Raw genomic sequence first — 12,882 nt, 5'->3', positions numbered from 1 at the left:
CAATTATTTTCTCTGTTAATTGTCTTTTATTAATTGTAATTAAACAGCATAAATTATCATGTCTTAAATGGTTCAGACTTTTCTTTTCCACTTCTTTCCAGATAGTTTCTCTGGACTGAGGTGAGAACAGTGTCCCATATAAAAAGAAATCAGAATCAACAACCCAACAAGAGGAAAAATAATATGCTGTAACTTTGCATACCCTTCACTTAGGGATACACATCTCAAGGAATAAAAGTCTTTCTGATCACCGCCGATCTTGGGATATCAAAATTCCCCTCTTTTTTTTTTAATCAGTAGGTTTAATATATTCACTTTCACTTTTAGTTCTTTGATTTTTTGCTCAATATAAAACTTAAGAGAAAGATTTTATTTGGATATGCCAATCTCCTGTGTTTTCCTGTGTTTCTCTGAGGTTTTTCTTCTTTTATTTCTTGCTTATATTGACAAGTCCTCAAAACGGAATCAATCTCTGCTAGTAGAAATTCTTAATCTGTCACCCAACAGCTGTTTGACTCCCTGTTGCTCCAGCCATCACAGTTCTTCACCACTTCCCCACTCTCTGCCACGTCACTCACCTCTCTTTCATCTGGGTCTCTCTTTGTCCCTGCCCCTCTCTCTGGCCGTCCTAACTTTATAGTGCAGTAACTCCAGAAGCGCGGCTCTTGGCAAGATCTCTTTTCTTTCACTGGGTCCTGCTCGCTCCCAGTTAGTATTGGGATCATCTTCTTCTCTTCTTCACAAGAAGTCTCACTGGATATCATTGGGACTTACGTTCCTAACTCACTTATGTTCAGATTTTAGGAAGTTAGGCATCTAATTGCTTGTGAAAATCCTACTTAGTGTTTTTATACTACTGGGATGTTGGTGGCCAGCTCGAGTAATGAGAGCTGAAGTTCTGAACCAGAGTCACACAGCTAGGGGAGAAGCCAGGACCAGAAAGCCTGGATTCAAGAGCAGATGCCAAGAAGCCAGGCAGTGAGCTCTCTGAGCCCACAGACCATTGCCCCAGAGTGGGGTTGGAAAAGGCCTGATAAACTTTGGGTAAAAAAGCTGCAGACAGACATTGCACAGACTTTCTGAGAGGAGTCTTCTGTACCAACCCCAGATAGCTCCTGGGACATTATACAGGCTCAAACCCAGCAGCAGCATAAGGAGAATCAGACACTAGCCGGGGGAAAGGGGAAGGGAACAGAGGACTTCCAGGAGCCTTGTGCTCGATTAGTCACAAATGTTCAAAGTTCCTCCTTTCAGCAGTAGGGGGTAAGGGCATTCCCATTTAATGAACTCATTGCTAGTTCAGTCATAGCACAGTCAGCCACATAAGTCAAGGGACACAGCACAAACTAGAGGTGGCACTGATGCACGGAAGCCCAGAACTTTCACTGCTCTCGGTTAAACTTATCTGACAGAGGCATCTTTGGCTCACAGATTAATTGATGTGGGCATGTAAAGTAGGGTACTAAGCCTGTAGGGAAGTGGTGGCCTGCCTGCAGTACACATGCCACAAGTGTGTGACAGACTGGGGAGAAGACAGGTAGCAGAATGGCAGATAGGGCAGGGAGCAGAAAACAGAGCAGCAGATTCAGGAGGGAACATAGAGCAGGAAGTAGCAACTAAAGCAGCAGAACAGGGAGGGAGCACAGGACAAAGTAGAAAGCAGGGCAGCTGATTAGGCAGAGGATGGTGATCAGAGTAGCACTGAGGGAGGGTATGGGGCTAGTTTGGGGCATGCCTGTCAAAAAGGTTGGACTCCACTGCTCTAGGGCAATGTTCAGGTCCTGTATTAGCTGCCTAAGCACAAAGGCTGCCTATAGACATGCTCTGATACATTCTAATTAGAGCCCTCTAGCATCACCTCAGTGTCACGTGTATTAACCCCCCTGTGTTTCAAAATGACCACAAAGGCACTTTAACTAAACCTTGTCAAATGAGCTTTAGTTAAAGCACCCTCACAGCCAGTTTGAGATGTAGGGTGGGCCGTTTTAATTAGAGTGGCTGTCCGGGAACCACTCTAATTAAAATGCCCCCTCACCACTGAGCATCTATATAGGCAGCCATAGGTTGTACAGTCATGCTGTTAGGTCACTCACTGAAGCTGTGTCAAGGGTACAGCTAATCTTGACAGGAGCCCTAGCAATGTTGGGTCAGACTGTTAAAATGGTTATGCTACTAGGATACAGGCAATCCTGCACAATGATGAGAGCTGAGGTGTGGAACTGGACTCACACAGCCAGGAGACAAGCCAAGCACTCTGATTCAAGTATCATGAACCCCAGGAGGGGCTGACATAAGTACTCTGTTGCCCCACTCAGTCAATCAGGAGGCATACAGGCGTATGTACCCTAGCTGGCCAATCATCTCTGCTTCCAGCAGTCCCTTCAGTTTCTGATAAAGCAAGCTGCTGCTTATAAAAGCTTATACATCCAATTCAGTTAGTTTAAGGTGCGAATCTAACCTGCTTTCTGCCCAACTTCAGACTAGCACATCTAACTACCTTTCCCCTTTGTGAAAGGAAAGCAAAATTTATTTAAATCTAAATATGAGCAGGAGCAAAAGCTGTTTTCATAGCCTCTGTTTCCAGTGGCATTTACCTTAAGAACCTGTCCTGTAGAAAGACACACTCGGGAACTTGATTATTGTTGCTAATGACACTAGAAGACAGCACCTTTCTGCATTGTTTCTTGGCATTTGCAAGTTGTTTTTTGCAACTGTATGGCCAGCATTGGACATAATGCCAATTAAACTAAATTAAATCAGGATCTGTCTAGTGGATTTGATTTAGAATGGTAGTTTCTGAACGGCAGTGGCATCTCTAGGAAGGTGATTTTTATTTGCTCATGTCTTGAAGGGCTTGTTATGATCTATGATTTGTAACCTCACTAGAAGCATAGTGGGAAACAATGGGTCAGACATAATGCTGAAGGTAAATGTAAATATTATGTATGATCTTCTTCTAAGTAACATTGGATTCCTGATTAGTGTGGCACACAATAATAATATTACCATGAATTCATACTCCTCATTTATGTCTGTGTAAGTAATCGAGCTTTACGATTTTTACCTTTATTCTCCTCTTTCCACCCAAATATTTCTATTGCAGTTGCAAGCAAAGAATGAAATCAAAATACAATATAAAGGATACCGAGAAAAATAAATACAAGGAAAGTTGGTCAAATAGGTCAAAACAGTGTAGAAAAGGCTGCAAATTACAATTGTAAAACAAGCATTGAAGGTTAAGGGAAAATGGTTTGAAAGGCAGTAAATTCCTGCTCCCAGGGTTATTTCTGTTTTTCTTTTCCTTTTTTCCAGTGACTGTCTAATATAAAATGCATGAACACTGCTGAAAGCAGGGACCAGAACCCAGGACTCTGGCTTATCAGGGGAGTGCTATAACTGCCAAGCTATTGAAGCAGGTTCCCTTTTCTTTTTTTTTCTATCTGACCACATGAGTCTTGCATTTTTGTCTGCCTAGTGGCTCAGGTCAGAGGACAAATGGAAAGTGTTCCCCACCCTTCTTACTGTTTTATAGCCTGGTGATCAGAGCACTCCTGGGAGCTAAGAGCTGTGGGCTTGAGTCTCTTCAAGCATAGGAAAGCTTATAACACGAGTCTTCCTTTCTGGGTGAGCACTCTAACCATTAGGCTATCACGGAATATGCAGCCATGAGTACCAGCACAAATCAACTAGATGCCATTCTGGGTGCTGTGGACAAATGTCTACCATGCAGCCCTGAGTCAGGTGCCCAAGACTGAAGGAACCAAAGGAGTTCAGGCACAACTTGGTGTTATGCATTTCCTATGGAGTAGGGGTACTTGCTCTGGGTGCCCTTCAGAGGTGTCCAACTCTTCTCATTCACTGCAGAAGAATTCATGTGCTTAATCTAGTCAAGTTGTCTTGCTCTCCTGAAGTAAAGCACCTTATCTGTAAGCCTACTGACACCTAAACAGAGGTGCTAACTGTTAGGGTTACACTATTTGGATTTTGGGGAGCACTGGACCTGCAGCTGAATAAAGGCTTGTAGCTGTGTCTCAGCAAAAGCTGCTGGTCACAAGGCTGAATGATATATTAAAAATAACCTTACAAATGCTTAGGCAAGCACTTTCTTAACAATGTTGTAGTGTTGTAAGTTTACTGTGTAAGAACAAGATGCAGCCCACCAGCTATTATCAGGAGATAAAGCAGAAGCAAGACCTTGGAGATGAAGAAGGAGTCAGCAAGAAACCAGAAAGAACCAGCAAGTGACCGGAGCAAATGGAGGTCAAAGCCTTATGCATGCGCTCTTATCAGAGAGGCATGTAAATGAATGAAATGCATAGGTAATTCCATGCTAATGAAGTAAACAGTAAACAAAGGCAGAGCTTAAGATGGGAGGAGAAATGGGTGGAACAAAAGGAGGGATGAAGGTGAAGTGAATGTTAATGAGTATGAACCAAGGTATATAAAATGTGAAAAGAGCTAATGTTTAGTGCAGGTTCCCGGTTTGTTGGTTTTTTGGGACCTTTGTCTGAAGCTGTTTCCATTCTGAATAAAGCTGTTGCAAGCAAGGTTTGCTGGTGTTTGCTCCCTGCTTGCTCTGACTAATGAGTAACGGGATCTATGAGCAGTTGGATCGTTGTCTCCCTAGTTGCTGGGTGCCACATGGAATTGGGGTCTAACACTGACATAGCCTATCTGGCTTTGGACCTTGTGGCTTAGTTCACCTTTGTCTGTTAACACAGACAATAGAAGGTATCCACATAATTACCATATTAAGATCTCAGCTTAACACAAATCATTCTTTCCTATGGCTAGGCTGCACCAGATATTCATGCATCATTGTGGGAAAATTAGATTTTCTCTGAGTAATAAAAATAACCAGAACTTCTGCTAATAAAAACAACTGGCTTGTTCTAAGTATAATTGACCATGGATACCAAGGACCATATGACAGTTAGAAACGTTATTTTATGCAAAATCATGTTAGATGTCATTTCAAACAGAAACACACATTTTAATGTTTGCTAGTTCCACCTTACTCTAAAGGGTTTCAAGAGCCTGAAGTATTTGTAAACTCTTCCCAAGTTAATTTTTTTTCAGACATTCCCATTCAAATTTCCTGGAGTAAGGTATAAAAAGTTCAATATTAAGTATTGACATTGTTAGCTCAGATTACTTCTCTTTCACATTGCCATCCATTGACTAATACCCAAATTTTCTAGTATTACAGGGATCAGCATGTCTAGCCTAGAAGTATATGTAAGCCTTCCTTTTATGCTTAGTTTCATTTACCTCACAACATAGCTCAATGCCAAAAAATGTATTTTGCATTGCTATTCTGAGAGTAATGTTATTTTAGGATTTTATAAAGAAGGGTTAGATCCCCAGCTGATACAAAGCAATTAAGTCCATTGACATCATTTGAACATATATTTTTAAACCAGCTGAAGATCTGGCCTTCATTTTACTTCATATGACAGACCTCAATTCAAAAAAGCAGTTAAGCATGTAAGCAACCCTACTGAAACCCCTAGACTGGACCAGAGTGGTCAGTCCCTTCCAGAAAAGAACAATAAGTGAGACAATTATTTCTCAGTCCCACTCTGATACAAATGTAACATCTACAGTACAAACTGATCATGCTCCATTTTTTACTACTTTGTCTGGTTTACATGCCTGCTTTTAATGGAATTTATCAGGTTAATCCTAATCTAATGAAGGATATGATACATGTTTAGCAAATTGAAGAGGTAATTAATGAAGACCTTTTACTTAATAAACTCAGTGACATCTTACAGATTGAAATGGAACCCCCTCAGAGTGGCTGCCTTAGGCTACATGATTTCTGTCTGCTCAGATCTTAAAGGCTCTGGTTGTGTCCTTCCCCATGAAAATTTTGAAGCTGACCAGTGCACAGTGCTATGTAAGAATGAGGAAATGGTAGTGTTATTATTCCCCCACTTCCTCCTATTCTCAATATTTTTCTTTACGCATTGGCCCAATGAGGAATGTCTGACAGCCAGATAAAGTGTAATCTCAAATAAGTACTCCTTATAATCAGAAGGAACAACATGTCTTACTCTAAACTTACTTCAGTGCCTGTACATTTTACTTAGGCAAAAAGGCTCCCATCGAGGAAAGGAAGTGAGCTGCACTGAAATCAACTTCACTGCTGCTAGTTTCACCTACGATAGAGTCCTATGGCAACTGCCTTTGGGCTTATAATATAAAAGAGGCACAGACAGGGCAAGTAGACCTCTTTCAGGGCACTGGCTGTGGCTGTGGCTTCCTGAACTGTGGGTGCATCTACACGAGACACTTACTGTGCAGTAGCCTAATAACACTGCACAGTAGCATGGCAATTAAAAACCATGTTACTAGCGTATTGCACAGTGTTCTTAGGCCAATGCACAATAAATGTCACAAAATAACTGCACCAGCAATACTGTGCAATAGTGCTGGTTACTGTGCATTTAGTGAATACTTTATTAAGCCAGTACTAAGCTAAATGTGCAGAATCTAAGGTGCATGAATGAACGTGTAGATACATCCTGTAGTAACCTCTTTGTTGGGAGGGTGGGTATTTAGACTATCCTTAAGGCACACAACTGACTAAGGGTCATGGGAACGTAAAGGTTCTCTATAAAAAAACACTTTCTACCTTTCTGCACATAGATAGGATTCCTGAAACAAGGCCTGGGTTCTGGATTCACATGACTGAAGTAAGCAAACAGATAAGCCTCCAATCATTTTTTAAAGAAAGCAGTAACAGCAATGACAGTTTTCAGCCCACCTCCAATAACTGAGAAGGATATGACAGTTGTGCCTCCTCAGGGCCGCCTATTTGTGGTCCTACAACACCGATCAAGGGCCAACCACCCGCCTTCTCTCCTGCCATGCCTTGTAGTTATTCGCTTGATTAGAAGATCTTAATCAAACGGGAGGCTGCCTATTTTCTGTCTTGGTGCCTGAGGCACTATCTGCGGCTCCTTTCCGCCCCTTAAATGGCAGCCCAAGCCTCGCAGATATCTCTGGTGTTGTTTAGATCTGTCCTACTCTCTGCGCTGCATGGACACTCTCTGGCTTATCACTCAGCCTGCACCTTCACCCTTCTAGCTCGTCTCACCACCTGCATCCCTACTGGTGCCCTCTAGCCTGTCCCACACTGCCCATTTTGGAATTTCTTGCCTGTGCCAGCTCAGGGCTCTTTGTTGCCCCCTTCCATCGGGGGTCCTTACTGCCCCCTAACTCCGGGGCCTCTCACAGCCCTCTGTCTCCGGGGCTTCTCTCTGCCCTCTAACTCCGGGGCTTCTCTCTCCCCCCCCCAACTCTGGGCTGGGGCCAACGCACCCCACACAATGCTGTGCCCTCACCGGCACCAGGAACCCCCACACTACTGTAGAGTCTCTATGAGGCCTCCTCTAACCCCTAATAGCCTCTCCCGGTCCTCCGGTCAAAACAATAAACACAAGAATACAAAGCCCCCTGGCTACAACATAAAAGCTAGACCATCCTGGTCAAATATAAGAATCCATCCCTACCAGAGACAGCGAGCGCACCAACCCCCATCAGAGACCAGGGGATGTTCCCACCATCAGAGTTCTCCCCTTTGTGCTGGCAGAGTTCCTCCTCCCTCGGCCGCCGGAGGGAAACTGCCCTCCTGGTCTCCTGCTTGGGCTTAAGAAGGGCTAAGCTCCACCCCTTCCTGTCTCTGTTTCCCTGGTTGACCTGGCAACCAACACCTGCGCAGTCCTGGTGACTGGCAGCTGAGCTTCCCCCTTCCCGCCACAAGGGGTCTCTCCTGAGCCATTTCTGCTTTCAGTCACAGGGCACCTGAGAGCTCTGCGACACACCTCCCCGCCTTCAACTCCAGACTCACCGTGGCAATCTTCACCTTTGCGGGTGTTGCCTCCACCTGGGCTACTCTTTGGGCCTGTCTTCTGGCACCTGACAACCCGGATACAGGAGGCGGAGGTTTTCAGGCACCTCCTACTCGCTTTTTCCCCCAAGAGTGCACCACATGGGATTTGTTGGGAGTTATCCACCACAGGTAGTCCCCCCACATTAGCCAGCCTTGGTAGGGTGCACCTAAGCCTGTAGGGCCCCAGACTCAATGTATTCTTTGGCCGGGAAGTTAGACGCTGTATCGTAGCTCTGGCAGGGAGGGGGTCTGTCTCTCTGAGGCTCCCTTCCTTTTTCTCTCTTCTGACAGGCCAGCCCTGACTGGAAAGGCCGGTACCTAGAGTGATCACCCTGCCTCTTAATAACAGGGTTAGTTTTCCCTGCCACCCAACCTCTCTTGTTCTTTCTTGCCTGGGATCCTCCTGATTCCCCAGGCCCCTCTTCCTCCTCGTATTGCCTTGAGAAGAAGTCAGCATTTGTATTCAGGATCCCCGGGCAATATTTTATCACAAAACAGTACGGCTGTAGACTAAGGGCCCAGCTCATCAGTCTAGCATTGTCCATTTTCCTATTTTGTAGCCAGCGTAAGGGTGCGTGATCAGTGATTAGTGTGAACCAATGTCCTAATAGATAGTACCGGAACGTTTCGATAGCCCATTTAATCGCTAAACACTCCTTTTCTATCGTGGCATAATTCCGTTCTGGTGGATGCAATTTCCTACTTATGTAGGCTATGGGGCGTTCTTCTTCTCCCTCTCTCTGCCTCAACACCGCTCCAATAGCTACTTTTGAAGCATCGGTCTGTACTTGGAACAATTTATTAAGGTCCGGTGCATATAAAAGGGGTTGCAAGCACAGTGCGTCCTTCACTGCTCAGAAAGCTTCTTCCGCAGCCGGTGTCCATCTCACCTTGGTCGGAGTTTCTGCCTTTGTCATAGATTCATAGATTCATAGATGCTAGGGTCGGAAGGGACCTCAACAGATCATCGAGTCCGACCCCCTGCATAAGCAGGAAAGAGTGCTGGGCCTACATTACCCCAGCTAGATACACATCCAGCCTTCGCTTGAAGACCCCCAGGGTAGGGGAGAGCACCACCTCCCTTGGGAGCCCGTTCCAGACCTTGGCCACTCGAACTGTGAAGAAGTTCCTCCTAATATCCAATCTAAATCTGCTCTCTTCTAGTTTGTGGCCATTATTTCTTGTAACCCCCGGGGGGGCCTTGGTGAATAAATACTCACCAATTCCCTTCTGTGCCCCCCTGATGAACTTATAGGCAGCCACCAGGTCGCCTCTCAACCTTCTCTTGCGGAGGCTGAAAAGGTCCAGTTTCTCTAGTCTCTCCTCGTAGGGCTTGGCCTGCAGGCCCTTAACCATACGAGTGGCCCTTCTCTGGACCCTCTCCAGATTATCCGCATCCTTCGTGAAGTGCGGCGCCCAGAATTGCACGCAGTACTCCAGCTGTGGTCTGACCAGCGCCCGATAGAGGGGAAGTATCACCTCCTTGGACCTATTTGTCATGCATCTGCTGACGCACGATAAAGTGCCATTGCCTTTTTTGATGGTTTCGTCACACTGCCGACTCATGTTCATCTTGGAGTCCACTAGGACTCCAAGATCCCTTTCTACTTCCGTGCCACCCAGCAGGTCATTTCCTAGGCTGTAGGTGTGCTGGACATTTTTCCTCCCTAGATGCAGCACTTTGCATTTCTCCTTGTTGAACTGCATTCTGTTGTTTTCTGCCCACTTGTGTAACCTGTCCAGGTCTGCTTGCAGCTGCTCCCTGCCCTCCGGCGTGTCCACTTCGCCCCATAGCTTAGTGTCATCTGCAAACTTGGACAGAGTACATTTCACCCCCTCGTCCAAGTCGCTGATGAAGACATTAAAGAGTATCGGTCCAAGGACCGAGCCCTGCGGGACCCCACTGCCCACACCCTTCCAGGTCGAAACTGACCCATCCACCACGACTCTCTGGGTGCGACTCTCCAGCCAATTCTCCACCCACCGGACTGTGCAGTCATCCAAGTCACAGCCCCTTAACTTGTTCACCAGTATGGGGTGGGATACCGTATCAAAGGCCTTCCTGAAGTCCAAGTATACGACATCCACCCCTCCTCCTGCGTTGAGGCGTTTTGTAACCTGGTCATAAAAAGAGACTAGATTGGTCAGGCACGATCTGCCTGCCACGAACCCATGCTGGTTTCTCCTCAGCATAACTTGCCCTGCCGGGCTCTCACAAATGTGAGCCTTGATAATTTTTTCAAAGACTTTGCCAAGGATGGAGGTGAGACTAACATCTCGGTCAAAGGTTCCACCACCTCCACAAAATGAGGTACATACCTCCTATAATAATTGGCTAACTCCAAAAAGGCTCTCACTTGCCTTTTAGTATGAGGAGCTTGATACCTCTGTAAGGCCTCCACCTTGCTCAGCAATGGTCTTACCCACCCGCTTCCTACTTGGAATCCCAGATATTGGGTTTCCTCTTTCCCTATTGTACATTTCTTCAGGTTGGCTGTCAACCTGGCCCTTCCCAAGTCCTGCACTACCGCTCTCAGTGCTATGAGGTGTTCTGCCCAGCTTGCGGTGTAGATTACAGTATCATCAATGTAAGCTCCAGCATAGCCCCTGTGTGGAGCCAAGACTCTGTCCATTAGATGTTGAAATGTAGCTGCAGCTCCATGTAATCTGAACGGCATATGTCAGAATTGGAAAAGACCCCAGGGGGTGGGGAATGCTGTCTTTTCTTGATCCTTAGGAGCCACTAGGATCTGCCAATACCCTTTTGTCAGGTCTAGGGTGGAGATATAGTGAGCTTGCCCGATGTTCTCTATCAGCTCGTCTCTTCTTGGCATTGGGTATGCATTGAACCTAGCTACTGCATTCACCTTCTGGAAATCAATGCAGAGGCAAATTTTCCCATCGGGCTTAGGTACTGCCACAATAGGGCTCTGTCAATCACTGTGTGATTCGCATATAATGCCTCTCTCTAGCATCATTGTTATTTCCTTTTTTATTTGGCTCTGCAGTCATTGGGGAATCTGCCGCCAGTGCTCACAGACCACCTGGCCCAGAGGAGTTCTTATTTGATGTACCACACCCCGAGCTTCGCCCAGTGTTTTCCGGAATACATCTCCATACTCTTTGATTAGCTCAGTGGCCTGTCTTCTCTGCGCTTTTGATAATCATGGGGCCAGTTCCACATCCCCCAGTCCACTCTCCTCCAATGAGGGTCCCAATTCTAATTCCTCAGGATGGAAGGATAGGTACATGCATTCCTAGTCCTCCCACTTCTTTAGCATGTTAATGTAGTATACTTCCTTCTTTTTCTGTTTATCTATCTGGTATACCTTGTAGTCTACGGGCCCTACTTGGGGTACCACTTCATAGGGTACTTGCCACAGCGCAAGCAGCTTACTTTCTCAGTCTGGCAATAGAACCAACACGTGATCTCCCACCTCGAATTTTCTTGTCCATGCGCCTCAGTTATAATATCTCATTTGACATTATTCCGCCTCCCTGAGATTTCCTAGAACCACACTTCAGGCTGCTTCCAGACATTCCCACAGATGTATTACATATTGAATTAAGTTCTGGTCTTTACTCTGCTGTTCCTCCCAGCTTTCCTTAATCAGATCCAGGATCCCTCTTGGTTGGTGGCTGTATAATAATTCAAAGGGTGAAAACCCAGTCGAGGATTGTAGTGCCTCCCTTACCACAAACAACAATGGTGATATCATTTTATCCCACTCCTGAGGTCTCTTGACCATGAACTTCTTTAACATCTGCTTCAGCGTCTGATTGAAACATTCTACAAGCCCATCCAGTTGGGGGTGGTATACTGCCATTCTCAGGTGTTTAATTCCTAAGGCTTTGCTCACTCCCTCAAACACCCACAATGTGAAATTCGTTCCCTGATCCGTCAGCAGTTCTTTAGGGAGTCCAACGTGGAAAAATATCTTCACCAGCTCATTTGCCACTTTTGGGGCAGATACGCATCGGCACTGCTTCCGGATACCTTGTGGCATAATCTAGTAGCACTAATATATACTGGTTCCCTGTGCTACTTCAGGGGAGTGGCCCCACGATGTCCAGTGCCACCTGCTCAAAGGGAACCTCCACCAAAGGTATTGGAACTAAAGGAGCCTTTGGGGGTAGTCTTGGATTCACTGTTTGGCACACAGGACACGAAGCGCAATACTTCACCACTTCCTGTAACAGTCCGGGCCAAAAAAACCTTGCCCAAATACGGGCTTCGGTCTTGTCCCTGCCCAAATGTCCCCCCATAGGGAGCTCATAAGCCACCTTCAACAAAGCTTGCCGATAGCGCCGAGGGACCAGCAACTGTGCAACCTCCCCTCCTTCAGGCTTCCCCAACTCCACTCGGTACAGGAGGTCATTTCTGATCTCGAACCTTGGCATCGTGTTCATCAGCTCTGGCCGTACTATCTCTCCATTTTGTTGGGCCAGATTTTCTTGTAACGCTGGCTGAAAATCTGGCTCCCAACTTTGCTCCAACTGGAAATGCTCGTCTTCCCATAAGTGTGTGATGTCCACCTCTTGTTCATCCCTTTCTTTGGGAAGGAGTGGTTTGGTTGTCCCTACAAATACTTCTGCCTTCTCCCCTAGCCTCACATTGGCTATCTTTTCCAGCAATTCAGGCCAGTCACTGCCCAACACCACTGGATAAGGCAAATGTTCAGCAACTCCAACCGGCATCTGACGGGTCTTCTTGCCTACTTGTAGGGTGGCCTTTACCCTGTTGATTTCAAGGGGGTCTCCACACCAACACTGCACTTTCACTCGATCGGCTACTCCCTTTTCTTTGGTTGGTAGCACGTCCCTCCGCATCATAGTCTGTAATGAGCCTGAATCTAACATAGCCTGTACCTTTTTCTCATCAACTATCACGTCCACCGTTAGTGCGGGAAGCTCATTTCTTGCCTCAGTGTCGACTTGGGTCCCGTAGCCACACATCCCTACCCAGATCATTGGTCGCGGGA

This window comes from Crocodylus siamensis, chromosome 2, assembly GCF_052110815.1.
Source record: "Crocodylus siamensis isolate JL-2025a chromosome 2, ASM5211081v1, whole genome shotgun sequence".
Taxonomy (NCBI): Eukaryota; Metazoa; Chordata; order Crocodylia; family Crocodylidae; genus Crocodylus; species Crocodylus siamensis.
The sequence above is the reverse complement of the archived record's forward strand: the minus strand, read 5'-3'. Positions refer to the sequence as shown.